This window comes from Cupressus sempervirens, chromosome 2 (genome assembly GCF_028749045.1).
Source record: "Cupressus sempervirens isolate cs-2001-9-10 chromosome 2, ASM2874904v1, whole genome shotgun sequence".
In the NCBI taxonomy this organism is placed as follows: Eukaryota; Viridiplantae; Streptophyta; class Pinopsida; order Cupressales; family Cupressaceae; genus Cupressus; species Cupressus sempervirens.
Window position 1 is genome coordinate 584938839 of NC_143119.1, and position 18719 is coordinate 584957557.

Here is an 18719-nt window from a genome sequence, read left to right on the forward strand (position 1 = left end):
AAGTTGAGATATTGGATGAACTAAATAAAGTGGAATCTCCTAAAGAAACTAGGTATGAATTTAAAGGTAAGTGTTTTTCATGTAATGAAATAGGTCATATGAAAAAAGATTGCACAAATAAGTCATTTAATCATGTTACAATTTTTTATTGTCATAATTGTCATGGTATGGGTCATAGAGCAACTAATTCTAGGAAATCTAAATATGATAATGATAGAAGGAATAGTAGAATGTCTAGAAATATTAATTCTAGAGATAGAAGAAGATCTAATGAAAGGACATTGAGAGAATGAAGACCTTATGAAGAAATAAGGTAGATCGTGTGTTCAAAGTGTAACAACTTTGGACATATACCTCAAAATTGTCATGCACTTGATGATTAGCAAAATCCTAGAAGCAAAACTCTAGTATGTTAGTTATGCAACAACTTTTGACATATAACAAAGTATTGTAGAATGGACATAAATTTCAGAGATAGAAGGAACAATAGAAGAAACTTTGGAAATATAAGGAACAGTGGAAGAAATGTTGGAAATGATAGAAGGAACCATAAGAGGAACTCCAAAACTAAGAAAGACAATGAGGAACAAAGAAATGTAGTCAGTGAACTTCGAGAAGAAATCTATGAGGCATTTGTAAAAGGATTAGACATCTCAAAAGAAAAGTTAGGAGATGGTGAGATAGGAAGATTGAAGTCAGTAATCAAGTTTGATTCAATCAAGTTGAATTAAGCTTGTTCACAACATCAAAATTTCAAATTTCATCTAGAGATCAAACTAGTTATGAGTTATCTTTGTGCATGGTTACCGTTACTGTTCATAATTACTTGTTTACTTTCTTATGTATGGTTCAAAGTAATTAATAATATCTAGATGGTGACTAAAGTTTATAAATTACTGATTCACCCCCCATTAGTAATTCATATTTCTAACACAATCCAACTTCTAATTCGCTTTTCCAAAAACATCTTCTCTCAACTCTCTAAGTCCTACCTAACCTAAACCAAATACCCCTACTAATACTTGCCAAAATGTCTTACATAAGATTCTAGATCATTACATAATAGAAAGGTCAACCTCAAAATGGTTTGCACTCATCCTAAGACAAGATCCTATCATTAAATACATGATCCAATTTAAATATGTAAGTTAGCTCAAACTAAGAACCAATCATAGAAAAACTCGGTCAAAGAAGGAATTGAGCATCAACAAATATCTGATTCACTCGGCACATGAAGGAACGCTCATTCACCACTGAAACTCGGTTAACACTGGAACTCAGTTAACATAAGAACTCAGTTAACACTAGAACTCAATAAAACTAGCAGAATGAACCAAAAAGAGCAATATAACAAGGCACCCCAAGATCCTACATCAAACAATCGGGGTTGAAAGAAATGATTCTCTTAAATCACTGAGATGTCACAACCTGAGCTGAATCCAACTTAGATTAAGAAATCCATATAGTATCTTGAACTAGTTTTTTTTCCACATCACCAAATATCCATAGTAATATTTACCTCTTGTGCTTTTACTAACTCTCTAATCCAATATCTATTCAACCCCTTCAATTTGTTGCTCAGGATAATCATCTATTATAACAACTTCATCATATGATTCATGATACTTGTACAAATCAGCAACATTAAATATAGGAGATATATTCATCTCATCTGGTAACTCAACTTCATAAGCATTACCAGAGTCAAACTTCCTCAAGATCTTACAAGGTCCAAACTTTTTCATTTTTAGTTACTGTATTTTCCAATAGGAAATATGTTGCTCTTCAAATGAACCATTACTTCATCACCAACTTCAAAAACATGATGTCTCCTAGACTTACCTTCATTCTCCTTATGATTACTTTTTTCCAACTTCAACTTCACTTCCTCATGCAAAGGTTTCAAAAAACTAGAAAAATCTTCCCCTTCAACACTTCTCTTCTCTTCACCATCAACCTCCCTCAAATATAATATTCCTCTAGGTTGCATTCCAGTAACAACCTCAAAGGGTGTTTTTATGCTAATATCATATCTTGATTACTCAGCTTATCTCCAACTAAACATCTCAATAACTTACCCAAGCTTTTGTTCATAGTCTCTCTCTGTCCATATGTATGTGGATGGAATGTAAAGCTAAACTTCAACTTAGTATCCATCTTCTTCCACAATGTCCTCCAAAAATAATAAAAAAACTTGTTGTCTCTATTAGAAATAATACTTTTTGGTAATCCATACAATCTAACAACCTCTTTGAACAAAATCTTAGCAATATGCACATCATATGATGTCTTCTTACATGGTATGAAATGTGTCATTTTAGAAACTTTATCCATAATAAAAAAATGTGGAATCATACCCTCTTGATGTCTTAGGTAATCCAAGAACAAAATTTATACTGATGTCACTCCAAGGTTTCTCAAGAATAGAAATAGGTGTAAACAATCCAGTATTGTGACTTACTCCTTTTGTAACTTGACAAATTCCACAACTCTTACAAAATTTTGAACATCCTTATACATATGTGTCCAATAATATTTATCCTTTAGAAAAATCAATGTCTTATCAATTCCAAAATTTCTAGCCAAACCACAATGCTTTTCCTTAATAAGAATAACTCTCATAGAACTTCTTGGTATACACAACTAAATTCCTTTGAACAACATACCTTCATGAATGGAATACTCGTCAAATTTCTAATTTGACTTGATATATTTGATGCTCTGCACTCTCTCCATGCTTTAGAAAAATTAGGGTCAGTATCATACAATTGCTTCATGTCATCAAAACCAAGAACTTCAACCTTCATCTTGGTTAATAAAGAACGTCTTATGCTCAATGCATCACCAACTCAGTAACTCCACTCTTATTATTTATCACAAATGTGAAACTCTACAGGTATTGAACCCACTTCATATGTCTCTAATTCAACTTATGTTGACTTCCCAAATACTATAAAGGTTTATGACCATTATACAATACAAACTCCTTAAGAATCAAATAATGTCTCCACTTCTTCAAGGCTTGAAAAATAGCATAAAACTCTTGATCATACACAAAATACTTCATTTTAGCATCATTCAACTTCTCACTAAAGAAAGCAACATTTTTACCTTCTTGACTCAACATAGCTCCTATTAAACTACTGCTTGCATCACATTCAACTTGAAATACCTTATTGAAATTAGACAAAGCTAATACATGTAACTCAACAACCCTTTGTTTCAAAGTCTCAAAATTGTTATCAACCCCATGTGTCTACTTAAGATCCTTTTTGTCTCTTCTCATTGTCTCAATCATTGCATTACAAGAAGAACTGAAATTCTTTATAAACTTTCTATAGAAACTAGCCAAACCATGAAATGATCTTACCTCAGCCACATTCTGTTGAACCCTTGGTATTTGGCTTTTGATTGTTGTCATTGATGTCAATAATATAATTATAATGAGCATATGGTATGCTTAAAATAATGTAATTGTCTTATTTGATGCCCTTAAATATTGTTCAAAACATATTCAAGAAACACTTAAGTGTTATACAATTAACACTTAATGTTTACATTGATTAAGAAAATAGTTATAAAAAAATAGTTTTGGTCTATTAGAATGTCAACAAGCTTTTATATTAGTTAGACCCCAACTATCAGTCCTTTTTAGAAAGGTCTTGAGTTAGCTAAAATGGATCTTTGTTAGTTTCTGGATAAAGCATGTACAGAAAGAGACAAAGTCTCTTTATCAGAATTAGTTACCAAATTGTTATGACAGTTTTAGCAGTTTTGAGCGGTTTTGGTCTAATGGAAGTTTGGGGTATGTACCTGCCTGCAAAATTTTAACTTTCTTAGTTTATAAGTAGAGGATAAATTCCTCTAAAACATCCAACATGTGATTTTGATAGAATTTGCAGGCTTTGTGCAGAATTCCTTGTAGACCAAACTATTTGTAGGCATATTTTTAACAGCAAAGAAGAGGGTAATGTTTTATGTTTGCATTTTCTTATTTGTGGTTAGATTTTCATTGCAAAAGTTTATAAGAGGTAGAAAAAGGGTTATATGTTGCTTCTTGATTTATTCATATTAGTATTTGGTCATATCTTTTAATGGAAAAAGAAAATATATTTGGATATTGGATGTTTTGAGGAGGATAGAAGTATATCTTGCATTATGTTTTCAACAAGAAGTTAAAACTAGTGATTCATGATTTGTATTGTAACAAAGATGATCCTATGATTTTATATCTCATTTGTTCATTTTGGAAGTTGGTGCTTCAGGTGTAAGGGATTGGTGTTGCTTGAAATTGGTGTTTCTAAAACAAGGTGTTGGTGCTTCCCAGAGTTGTAGCTCTAACAAATTTTTCCAAGAGGCCAACAAAGTTTCAAATTAAAAGTGGTTTTTAACCCTAAGGGGTTTTCCACATTAAAATATTGTTTCACTTTGTTATTCATTAACTATCTTTCTCATGTGTTAAATTTTATAACTTGTAATTGTTTGAAGTTTTGAAAAGTATTTTGAACCATTGATTCAACCCCCCCTCTTAGTGGTGTTTAAATTCCAACACATTCTCAAGTGTAGGCCATTCAAAAATTTCTTTAACCTTCTCAAGATCCTTTCTCAAACCATCACTAGAAATCCCAAATACACAATGTCTCTTGCATAAAGGAACACTTCTTCAAATTAATCAACAACTTCTCCTCCTTCAATCTCTACAATACTTGTCTAACATGCTCAAGACATTCTTCCTTAGTCTTACTAAATGTCAGAATATTATCCAAATAAACAATCAAAAACCTACCCAAAAATATCTTGAGAACTTCATTCATCAACCTCATGAAAGAATTAGGTGCATTACTCAAACCAAAAGGTATAACGAACCATTCATACAAACCACCCTTTATCTTGAAAGAAGTCTTTCATTCATCACCTTCTTTGATTCTAATATGATGATAACTACTCTTTAAATCAATCTTGGTAAAATACTTTGCTCCACTCAAACAATTCATTATGTCATCCATCCTCAACATAGGAAACCTATATTTCACTATGATCTTGTTAATAGCTCTAGAATCAGTACATATTCTTCTTAGGTGCCAATGCAATAGGTACAACACATAGACTCAAACTTTATCTGACCAAAAACTTTCTACAACAACTCTTGCACTTGTCTATCAAGTTTTTCATTTTTTGTAGGTGTCAATCTATCTGGTGTTTTATTCAGAAAACTAGTTTCACGAATTAGATCCATACAATGACTTATACTTCTTACTTGTGGTAAATCATCAACTGTATCTTCCGCAATAATCTCTTTGTATTCATCGCTTAGTAAACTTTCAATTTCTACTGGCACTCGGTTAATATTGCTAGCTTCTATTGTCAATCGGTTACTTCTAAACTCTGACACTCGGTCATTATTGTATGCCACTCAGTCATCACTATTTTTGTCACTCGGTTATGATTAGTACAACTTGGTCTTCTATAAATTATGGCAAAACAAATTTGATTCTTCATTTCTTTTTGAAATTGCTTCCCATTGACCATACAAACTCAAACAGTAGTACAATTAACCTCATCTTGACTTTCAATCAAGAGCAACGATACTTGATTTCTTCCATTCACCCAAAGGGTATATTGATTCAATCTTCCATCATCCATAGAATATCTATCATATTGCCAAGGTCTACCCAACAAAATATGACAATAATCCATGGGCATAACATCACACAGAACTTCATCCAAGTAATTTCCAATCTTGTTCACTTACCAACAGCTTATGTTCATCCTTGATCCATGAAACATGATAGGGTTTAGGGTGTCTTAACCTCTACAACTGCAACTTTGTAACCAGCTCCTCTAATGCCAAGTTTGTTGAACTTCCATTATCAATGATCACTTTACAACACTTTCCAGCCATCTTACATTTGGTCTTGAAAAGACTTCTCCTTGGGATTGGTTCCTCATCAATTCCCTTATTACACAAAGTTCTTCTCACCATCATATTTTCTCCAGCCTCAGGTCCACTTGGTCAACCCTCAAGGTCTCCTTGAATCACAAAATTTATGCTATCTTATTTATTCTCACTATAGCATCTACACTCAAAGGATCTATGTCCTTCTTTATAATATCTAAAACAAATACTAAGAAAATCACCTCTAAAATAAGAATTACATCTTCCTCGGTAAGAACTAGTACCTCCCTGGTAAGAATTACCATCTTTCCATTTAGTCTTGCCTTTGTCATAATTTTTCTACTCAGATTTCTCCTTGTCTTGCACAAAATTGTCAGATCTACCCCCTTCTCCATAAGATATACCTCTGCCTCTCTTGAATCTACCACCCCTACCTCTTTGTCTTTGTTCATGCTTCTTTGTCATGATATCCTCATCTTTCAAGTCATTTTGGTATACTTCTTCCACACTTTTCAATTTCATAAAATTATCTCATCTTGAATTCTAGATCTCAATCCATTGAGACACCTTGAAAATTTCTCAACCTCATCATCCACATGTCCAAATATGGTATCCAATGTATAGAATTTGTCAATATACTCCATCACAGTCATGTCCTTTTGTCTCAAATTATGCATCTTTCTCAACAAGCTAACTTGGTAATCAATTGATGCAAGAGCATCCTAGGTGTAAGGGCAATCTTGCATCACTCAAAAATATTTTATTTTTAGTTTTATCTATTTTAATAAGGACTAGTAGACAGGGTGGTTACTATTTATGGGAATGTGCTATTTTTAGTAAGTTTGTCATATGAGCTCAAAATATTATCATTTTCTATAAGAAGGTTCATTTCAGAGATATAAGCCTACCATAAAAATATCATTGCTCCAGCTTAAGTATCAGTTAAGTTATTGCAAATTTTCAATGGAACAGTTTGTAGAAAAATCTTCAAGCTCATTGTTTGAGGCCTTAGAGTGCCTAGATGAGGTATAAAAACTCGATGGAAGGGCATTGGTACAGCTTTGAGCTTGTAGATCAGGAGTTGGCATTTTTGAAAAGTGGTTATAATAGCCAAACAAAGGAACGATTTGTGAGTTATGGCCTTTCAAAGTTGGGTTACCTACAACTTCTAAAATAATTGTCAAAGATATATTTGGTTGACTCTATATGTTTTGTTAGCGTCTGTTGGCCCTAGATATTAAGTTTGAGCATATAGAACCTTCCTGAGCAGCATAAAACTGCCTATTTAAGAAAGACCCAAACATTGTCTAAGACAGATCTAAGTGATAGTTCACAACTTGTCTTGAAAATTATTGTACTAAAGGTGCCCATGTGGGTTAGCATATTGTACTTATGAATTCTATAATTTTGCATTTACAGCACAAATAAGAAGTCCATATTTTTTTCTCACATTTTCTAGTGTTTCTTGTTTATGTTTTGAGTTTATGGTATTAAGGGGAGCACCTTGCATTAATTATTATCAGAGCTAGAGTTCTTGAGTATGTGGATAGATCACTGATTGTGAGGTTGTTCGCACCAAGACCGTGGTTTGGGTTGAATGTGTAGATAGGTCACGATTGTGAGGTAACTTGCACTAGGGTTTCAATGGAAGCACGAAAATGCCTCCACAAATAGAGCATCGTGGAAGAGCTATAGGTATTACACCTAAGGGTTTTTGAGCCCTCCAAAAGAAAATGCAAGCATTGGAAGAACAAATGCAAAGAGGAATAAATCTTCCTATGAGAGATGAAAGTGAGGATGAGGACGAAGTAGAAGAAAATGTTGGAGTAGAGGCAATTCTAAACCTAGAGAAAGAGAGGATTTTTAGGGCCATCTCCAAAATTGGAAGAAGACATAAGTGTGAGGTTCCGACATTTTTAGGAAATCTTAACCTAGAAGAGTTGATGATTGGATCAATGAATTGGAGGAGTACTTTGAGTATGAAGATATTTAGGATCTGAATAGGGTCAAGTCTGCGAAGGAAAAACTGAAGGGACATGCAAAGATTTGGTGGAAAGAGGTTCAGTTGGAGCGAAATAGAAAGGGAAAGGACAAAATCACCAAATGGGATCAGATGATAGCTAAAATGAAGCGACAATTCATTCCTATATATTATGAGCTTGATCTGTTGAAGAAGATGCAAGGGATGAAGCAAGTGGAAAAATATATTCAAGAGTATACTAAAGAGTTCTACCAAGTTCTCATTAGGACTAGCCATGCAAAAGCTGATAAGAAGAAAGTCGCTTGTTATCTTAATGGGTTAAGGCCAAGCATTCAGGATGAGATGAGTCTGGTTCGAATGAACAGTACTGAGGAGGCATACCATTTTTCCCTAAGAGATGAAAAGAAATTGAGCAAGAAGTTTGACAACAAGAATAGTGGAAGAGGTCATGGTAGATGATCTGGCGATGATCTTATGCAGGCTGTAATGATGATCAAAAGAACAAGGATGAGGCTAAAAGTAGCAATCAGAACCAAAGGGGAAACAATTCCAATCATTTCCATGATAAGAATAATAGAGATTAGAGAGGAAGAGGTAGAGGACAAGGATTTGGAAGAGGAGGCTTCCATGGGAAATGTTTTCACTGTGGAGAAGAAGGGCATAGAGCATTTGAATGTACCCAACATCAAGAAAGGATAGATTGAAGAACTAAAGGTGCAACTAGAGTTGCACATGTTGATGAAGATATTAGATCATCACATTCTAAAGATGTTGAAAGAGGAGAAGTCCTAGTTAACAAAAGAGTCCTGTTGAGCGGTGAGAATGAACCTAATCAAAGAAGGAGCACACAAGGTGCAGATGTGAAGATAAGTGTTGTGATGTGATCATTGATGGTGGAAGTACTGACAATCTAGTGTTAGAAACAATGGTCACCAAGTTGAAGTTGAAGAGACAAAAACACCCGCATCCATACCATATTGCTTGGGTGAAAGATGACCACAAGGTTATGGTCAATGAGCAGTGCTCAATGAAGTTCAAGATTGGAAGCTACTAGGATGAGGTACTATGTGATATCATACCTATGGACATATGTTATATGTTGTTGGGTAAGCCGTGGCAGTTTGACAGGTATGTTGTACATGATGGGTGAGCAAATACCTACACTTTAAGGATGGATTGAAACATAAGTTGAAGTCATTGAAGGATAAAGAAGAAAAAGTATGTAGTGCTGCCAGAATATGTTTTGTTGATAGAAAAGAGTTTCTTAAAGGTATGAAACATGAGCATATGTGTTTTTCTATAATTCCTAAAGATAGCAAAGACAAATTAAAGGAGGTACCTGCAGAAGTTGCAAATATGTTAGAAGAGTTTTCTAATATTGTATCAGATAATGTACCTAATGGATTGCCCCCAATGAGGAAGATCAGTCACCAGATGGATTTGGTTCTAAGAGCCAATTTTTCAAACAAGGTCGTCCATAGAATGACACTAGTAGAAAGTGAAGAGTTGAATAGGCAAGTCCATGAGTTGTTACAGAAGGGGTTGATTCAAGAGAGTTTGAGTTCATGTGTTGTACCAGTAGTATTAGCACCAAAGAAGAATGGAGGATGGAGGATATGCATAGATTCTCATGCTATCAACAAGATCACCATCAAGTATAGATTTCCTTCATCGAGGATGGATGATATTGTGGACTATTCGAGCAAAGCTCAATATTTCACAAAGATAGATCTGAAGAGTGGGTACCATCAAATTTGTATCAGAGAAGGTGATGAGTGGAAGACTACTTTCAAGACAAGGGAAGGACTGTATGAGTGGTTAGTCATGTCTTTTGGGCTAACCAATGCACTGAGCACATTCATGAGGCTCATGTTTCTAAGTAAATTTTTCATTGTTTACCTAGTTGATATATTGATCTTTAGTAAGACATTGGAGGAGCATATGATTCATATTCACAAGGTGTTTGATAAGTTGAGGGAAGAAAAGTTGTTGATAAACATGAAGAAGTGTAGTTTTGTAAAGAAAGAGTTGGTGTATCTGAGATTTGTAGTCTCAGGAGAAGGTTTGAAAATGGACCTAGAGAAAGTGAAGGCTTTCCTCAAATAGCCTACCCTAAGGAGTGCAGTAGAGGTAAGATCTTTTCATGGACTGGCTACATTTTACAAAAAGTTCATAAGAAGTTTTAGCTATATTTGTGGACCCTTGACTGAAACAATGAGAGGGGATAGGAAATAGTTTAATTGGACTTTAGGATCAGATAAGAGTTTTAATTTGTTGAAATAGAAAGTTACTTAGCAACTTATTTTAGCACTTCCTAATTTTAACAAGGTGCTTAAAGTAGACTATGATGCTAGTGGTACTACAATAGGAGTTGTTTTGAGTCAAGAAGGTAGACTTGTTGCTTATTTAAGTGAGAAGTTGAATGATGTAGAAAGAAAATATTATGTTTATGATCAGGAATTTTATGCTATAGTTCAAGCATTGAAGAAGTGGAGACACTATCTTCTTCCTAAAGAGTTTGTTTTGTATACTGATCATCAAGCTTTACAATATTTGAATAGTCAAGGAAAATTGAACCAAAGGCATTTAAAGTGGGTTGAGTTTTTGTAGAGATATACATTTGTTTTCAAACACAGGAGTTGGAAGTCTAACAAAGTTGTAGATGCTCTTAGTAGAAGACAACTTTTGCTAACAAAAATGCAGATAGAGGTGGTTGGGTTCAAGGAACTCAACACATTGTATCCAGATGATCCTGATTTTGGTGTAGCATGGAAGGCTTGTATAGAACCTATTACTCTTGACAGGACAAAGTGGTTGGATTTCATGATCCAAGATGATATATTGTTCAAAGGAAGCCAGTTGTGCATTCCTGAAAGTTCAATGAGAGAGAATCTCATCAAGGAGAAGCATAGTGGAGGATTGGATGGACATTTTGGAAGAGATAAAACCATAGCTTTGGTTGCTAAAAATTACTATTGGCCAAACTTGTAGCGAAATGTGATGAAGTTTGTACAAAGTTGCAGAGTATGTCAGATGGCGAAAGGAGTGAAGCAAAATACAGGGTTGTATCAGCCATTACCTGTACCAAAGAAGTCGTGGGAGGATATCAACATAGATTTTTTTGTTGGATTACTGAGGACATAGGCATGATTCTATTTTTGTGGTGGTTGATAGGTTTTCAAAGATGGCACATTTAATTCCTTGCAAGAAGACTAGTGATGTTGTTCATGTAGCGAAGTTGTTTTTTAGAGAAGTGGTGAGATTATATGGTTTGCCAAAGAGTATAGTTTCAAATCAAGATACAAAATTTGTTGGGTATTTCTAGTGTACATTATGGAAAAAGTTGAAAATAGATTTAAAGTTTAGTTCATCACATCATCCATAGACTGATGGACAGATAGAAGCTGTGAATCACAGTTTGGAAAATTTGTTGAGATGCTTGGTTAGAGATAAACCAAAAGGATGGGCTATGATTTTACCATAGACAAAATTTACATATAATAATTATGTCAATAGGAGTATTGGTAAATCACCATTCCAGATTGTATATGGAAAAATGCTTCTAAATTGAGGTAGTTGGATAAAGGAGAGATAAGTGCTGAAGCAAAAGACTTTGTTGAACATTTGAAGAACGTCCATGAGGAGGTAAGGAAGCACATCATAAAGATGAATACATAGTATAAGGCTAAGGCAGATGTGAAGTTATTGTATATTCCCGGTGGAACAATTTGAAGAAAAATCTCCAGGCTCATCGTTGGAGGCCTTAGAGAACCCAGATGAGGTCCAAAAACTCGACAGAAGGGCACTGGCACAATTTTGATTGTGTAGATCAAGAGTTGGAGTTTCTAAAAAGTGGTTACATAATAACCAAACGAAACAACAGTTCATGAGTTATGGCCTCCAAAAGTTGGGCTACCTAAAACTTCTAAAATAATTGTCAAAGATGGATTTGGCTTACTCTATATGTTTTTTTAGGATCTTTCGGCCCTAGGTATTAAATTTGAGCATCTAGAACCTTCTCAGGCGGCATAAAATTGCCTATTTAAGAAAGGCCCAAAAATTGTCGAGGACAACTCTGGGTGATAGTTTGTAGCTTGTCTTGCAAATTATTGTACTGAAGGTGCCCATGTGGGTTAGCATATTATACTTATGAATTCTATAATTCCGCATTTGTGGTGCAAATAAGAATCCCATATTTTGTTCTTACATTTGTTGTTGTTTCTTTGTTTCTGTTTTGAGTTTATGGTATTAAGGGAGGCACCTTGCATCATCAATATGAAGGAACTTCGCCTTCACCTTTTTACCACTTTTAGCCATGTCTTGATCTTCTCCTTTCCTCTCTTTTATCTATCAATTTTAAAATGCTCCCACCATAGTGAGGCATGAGCTTTCAACCTAGTGACTACAATCTTCATGTTCCTATTATCAGGAGTGCCTTCAAACTCAAATAATTGCTCCATATTAGAGATCCAATCCAACACAACGTTCGTATCCAATTTCCCATCATAAGGAACAACTTCTACAATAGATTTTGAATGTTCCCTACACAATACTCTCAAAGATCTTTCTTCATCCTAATCTTCCTCAAGTTTTTTATTAGGGTTTGGTATCATTGCTTCATCATCACTCACATCATCAAGATGCATTCCTCTCCTCTAAGTTGTCTCCACAAAATCTAATCTGACTTTAATTTGTCTCAACATGTCCATAATATCAGTGTCAACATTTCCTCTATCTTGAATAACCTTTACAAACATATTCCTGCAAGATAGTAACCTTGACAAGTTATAGGTCAAATTCATAGATCTCTCACCCTACAACCAAATTCAACTTAGGGTTCTACACGATCCAATCTCCTCAAGGATGAACCTCAAGATCTGATACCACCTAATGCAAGGAGGGAGTCTAAACAGCTAGGGCCAAAGGCACACCTAACTATCCAAACACCTTGCTGAGTAAATGAAATGGAAGCAAACACACAGAGAATATAACCAAGAAGAGAGAAAAAGTAAAACTTTTATTGATTCATCAAATTATCAACATACATGCCAAGCTTTAAGGCCTTCTAGGTTACAACTAGATACAAAATACAACTTCAAGTTCCATGATTCAACTTCAAATTTTCTTTTCCAAAAACATCTTCTCTAAACTCTCTTAATCCTACCTAACCTAAACCAAATACCCCTACTTATACTTGGCAAAATGGCTTATAGAAGATTCTAAATGATTACATAATAGCAACACTGACCTCAAAATGGTCTACACTCATCCCAAGACAAGATACTATCATTAAATACATAATCCAATTTAAATATGTAAGTCAACTCAAACTAAAAACCAATCACAGACAAACTCAGTCAAAGAAGGGACTAAGCATCAGAAAATATATGGTTAACCCAGCACATGAAGGAACACTTGGTCACCACTAGAACTTGTTTAACACAAGAACTTGGATAACACTAGAACTCGGTTAACACTACAACTTGGTAGAAACTAGCAGAATGAACCAAAAAGAGTAGGATAGCAAGGTAAAATAGGATACTCCTACATCACAAGTAGAGTTTGGATATAACAATTATGTGAATAGGAGCATTAAGAAGAGACATTTTGAGATTGTTACTAGAAATAATCCTAAGGAACTACTGAATTAAGGGATTTGGTTGTTGATGATAAAAGAAGTGTTTGCGGTGAGGGATTTGTAGATTTCATGAAGATTTTGCATGAGAAAGTGAAAGAGAATTTGAAGGACAATAATTTGAAGTACATATAGAAGGTAGATAAGAGGACACATAAATCTTTTAAAGTTGGAGATGAAGTTATGATTCATTTAAGGATGAACAAATTTCCATTTTGAAAGTTAAAAATGAAGATATTTGGTCCTTGTAAGATTCTGATAAAGTTTGACACTAGAAATGCTTTTGAAGTTGAATTACCAAAAGATATGGATATTTCACCTATATTCAATATTACAAATATCTTTGAGTATTTTAAATCAAATGATGAATTGAAATGAAACTTTGATTATCTCAAGAAGAAGACAGACAAAGTTGAGAGATCTTGAATAGTAGAATAAGTAAGAGTAGCAAAAGAAAGGACTACATCATAACATCAGATATGTTAACTATTGAAACCCTTGATCAAAGTGAAAACCTCGGTGGGGATGGTACCCACAAGATGATTTACTAATATAAATGTTCCTTGTTAGAGGATGGACCTTGTCAGGAGTCTATGAATACATTCAATACATATGAGTCTCTATTAGGAGACTTTGAATCCCTGTTAGAAGATTCCAACCCTGTTAGGAGGTGTGTTAACCCTATTAGGAGTTGTGGAAGATAGCTAGACCCACTTCCTAAACAACTTCAAGGGAAAGACCAATGAACCAATAGTCGAAATGATCTTTGTATTATTCCTTAGAAAATAATAGAATTGTACTATATTGTTCCTTCCTCTTTCTTTATCTTGTTAATCAAACTTTTGCTCCTTCTGATCTTGTAATGAGATCACAAATCTTGCATCCAATAATCCCTTCAAGAAGAACTCTACTCCTATTGGCACTTCGCACTTCATAAAATGATCACAACACTCATACTTCTTATTTACAAACAAGGAAAATATCTTTCCTTTATACCATATTTTCATAATAATTTCTTGAGTTGACCTTGAGGCTTTCAAAATTAATTATAATGAGATAATTAATTAATTACAATTACAATAGCATTGTCAACTCATAGTCTATACAAAAATTCACACGTCTGATACTAGGGCTTGTGCACTCAATGACATCATTAGTTGATTATCCTCTATCACTACCTAACTGCACATCTCTTCATTACATCTTAGATGTAAGATAGACAACAAACATTAGGAATTTCTTTCCCAATACTCTATCTCTGAACTATTCTCTGTAAATCAAGTACAACTTTTGTACATCTTCAACTTAAACTCTGTGCACTTAACCATGTCATCAGGACATTGTATTGAACATGTCCATAACTACGCATCACTAGACAATCAAGAAATTGTTTGTACCATCAAGATCTTTATCTACTACTCAGTCAGTCTTTACAGAAACCATGTTATGTTGACATCAATGACAAACACAATCATGAATACAATATGTCAATACTCTCCCATGTTTAGGATACGTCTCCAATGTAGTATCATCAATATTCATGCTAACAATCTCCCCCTTTTCCATTGATGTCAACATAGATGAAAAAATCTAAGTTCTAAGAATTCCAAGTAATACTTTATTTCTGTTGCTACTCTCATCTTCTCAAATCCTCTTCATCAAGCAAATGTAAAATCGTTCGGATTGTAGGACTGACATCTATTGTTCACTTGCTAAAATGAATCTAAAAATAATAGGTGCAGAAAAGGTGCATACTCGTTCTTCTTAGACATCAATTGTTTACTTCACACTAAACAATTTGTAATACATCATATGCATATTTTTGTTTCCTTACATGAATCTTTCTAGATCTCTCTACAAAGATATCTCTCCCCATACTTAGGAGTTCTTTCTTTCATGCATACTCTCCCCCATTGACATCAATGTCGAAGACCTCAGTCTCAATGTTACAACATACCAATTGTTGAATACCAATTGCTAATATATTGGACCAAGTCATCAACTAGATTAAGTGTCCAAAGACATTGTTCAATGCCAAATACCAAGAGTCCTCAATGACTCAGATCATCAAAGATAATCCCTCATATGGAAAGCATCAACATTTAGTCTAGGCTAACAATACTTCACTGTACCATTGGACTGATGAACTCACTGCATCATTTACTCAATAGCAGGTAGGGGGATAACCCCAAACATACCTCTCAAGTACTCAAAAGTATCTTTAGGCAAAGGCTTCATAAAGATATCTTCAATCTGATTTTTAGTACTCACATACTCCAATTTGATCTCCTTTTTTGCTACTTTCTCTCTTAGCACATGATACTTAATAGACATATGCTTAGTCTTAGAATGCAATACAAAATTCTTAGACATACTCACTGTTGAGATCATATTGAAAAGATCATTATTGAGGGAGATTGTTGAAACTGGATTGAAAGAGGGAAATTGTTGAAGAAGACTATTTTAATCATTGTTTTGTCACTAATCTCAAACTTTCTATTTCTTGGTAAGACAACTACTTATAATATTTAAGTACTATCACTTATTTGATTGATGAAAAGGATTTGATCAAAAGATGTAACAATAACACCTAGATGAAAGGTTAAGTTATGATTATGTAATGAAGTACAAGAATCAGTTAAGATAGTGATGACATAATGTATTGATAATCTACTTAAGGTTACAAAGGCTAGTTACACTAAGAAAGTTTAGAAGAACAAGTTACACAAAGTTTGTTTGCCAAGCTTGATCGAGTGGATAGTAGGTGCCGAGTAGAGTTAGTGCAAGCCAAGCAAAAAATTAGTTGGAGCCGAGTAAAAGTTCATTCTAGTGTGTGTCGAGCAAAACACTAGATGTTGAATAAAGTTTAATTGATGTCAAGCACCAATAAATTTTAGTTTTTGGCATTAGAAGATTGATCATGCCAAGCTACTACATTATTTAAAAGATCATGAACTCGATGGACCTGAGCCAACAAGTTTATTTTCTTAGATTATGTGAACCAAGTGGAATATAAGATTAATGAGTTGGTGGCACAAACTTCAAGGTAAACCATTTTAGGCAAATTCAAAGTGGATTCTAGGAGAAGTTTCTAGAAGAGATATGTAATGTGGGATAGATACATTATATCCTACCTAATCCATCTTGACCCTAAATTGGACGATGGAAAATGAGCAGAAAAATATCTTAATTTCCTATTTATAGGAATTGTTGGTCATGAAGCAAGGTTGTCATGTGCAAAAACCTAAAGAAGATTAGGAGTCAAGGGTTTTTCTTCATCTAGAGACCTAAAAGAAGAGTCTACAATGACATGTTAAGCAAAAAGGCTTAAGGAGATGAATGCTTGAAGGGTGAATAAGCTATTAGAGTTGTGAAGTATGAAGACCAAGCATAATTAAGGACTAAATACAGATATGTAATCTAAAATGAAGTTGTAAGTTGTATCAGATCAAACCTTACTATTACTCTCTAACAATTGTATCAATCTAGAGTAAATCTTTTGGATTAAGGTTGTCCTAACAGTTATTTGTAAATCTTTTAACTGGGTGACATTCCAAGTGAATGGTCTAAAGTTCTCTAACAAGGCTCACTCCTAATAGGGTGATTGAAATCTTTTAACAAGGTCACATTTAATAGTGTGTATTCTAACCTTTAATAGGGTTGGTCTTTCACAAGGCATCACTTCAGAATAGTGAAAAGAGTAGCATATTACTGTTAGTTTTTTCCAAATTGGGTTTTCACATAAATTATTGTATCAAGTGTGTTGATGAATCTATTATGTTTCATGCTTTACATTTCTCCAAGTTGATTTAATAGTAACCTACAAGTTTTAAGTGATTATATAATCTTATGGATGGATGCATGAGTATAAATGTTTTATGGGTTCACTAAGCTATGAAAAATTTTAGTTATACATCTAGACCTTGGATAACTAATTCACCACCCCCACTTTTTAGTTATTATAAAGTATTCCATCAATTGGTATCAGAGTCATCTGCTTAAGAGGACTAGTTTGAAGGTACAAGAAGCACAAAGATCAAGATGTCAAAAATAGAAGCACCCAAGATGAATAAAGATAACTTTCCTGCATGAGAAAGTTTGATGAAGCTACACCTTGGAGGACTTGGAGATCATGCACAATCTACCATTTCTATGGAGCATGTTGATCATGTTGGTGCCCCAACTATTAAGGATATGAAGAAGAAGAAGAAGAAGAAGAAGAAGAAGAAACACAACCAGGCAATGCTAGAGATTGCCTCTGCCCTAAGTTATGCTAAATTTAATGATATCAAAAGTCTTGACAATGCAAAGAAAATGTGAGATGCCCTGACCACTATCTATGGAGGAGATGCAAATATTCTAAGAGCTAAAGAAAAAATTCTCAAAGGTAAGTTTGATGATATGAGAATTGAAGAAGGTTAGAATATTGCTTAATATGTTAAAAGGATAAAAGAAGTTGTTAATGCAATAAGAGGTGATAATGGTAATATAGATGATGATATTGTACTAAGCAAAGTTTTAAGGACATTATTACCTATATATGCTACTATGGTTTCTGCAATTCAAAAATTGAGATGTATTCTAGGGAATAAACTATCACTTGAAGGTTTGGTAGATAGACTCGCTACTTTTGAGCTATCTAAATTTGATAATTACAAACATGAAAAGATTGAATCTTCTTTCAAAGCTAAGGTATCATTAAAGGAATCTGATGAGAGGAAGAAGAAGAAGTATGTGTCTAGTGATAGTGATATAGATGAGGAGGATGTTGAACAAATTGAAGCACTACTGGCAAGAAGATTCCAAAAAGGTAAAGGCAAGTTCAAAGGTAAGTACCCATCTTTTGTTTTAATTGTAATGAGGTTGCTCATATTGCTGCTAGATGTCCAGAGAAGAACTACAGAAGTAATGAAAAGTACAAGAGCAGAAGAGATGAGGACAACAAGAACTACAAAGACAAAGGCAAAAAGTCATGCTACATTGTTGAAAAGGAAACAAGGGATGATTCTGATAAACATGATGATGAAGTGTTGTATGTTTCCATGAAGAACACATCTGATGAAGATGAGGTAACTGCACTTGTGACTTGTGTGAACAAGAATGATAGATGGATCATTGACAGTGGGTGTTCACATCACATGACTGGAGATAAAAGTAAGTTCAATACCCTAAATTGTTATGATGGAAATAGTGTAAGATTTGGTAAT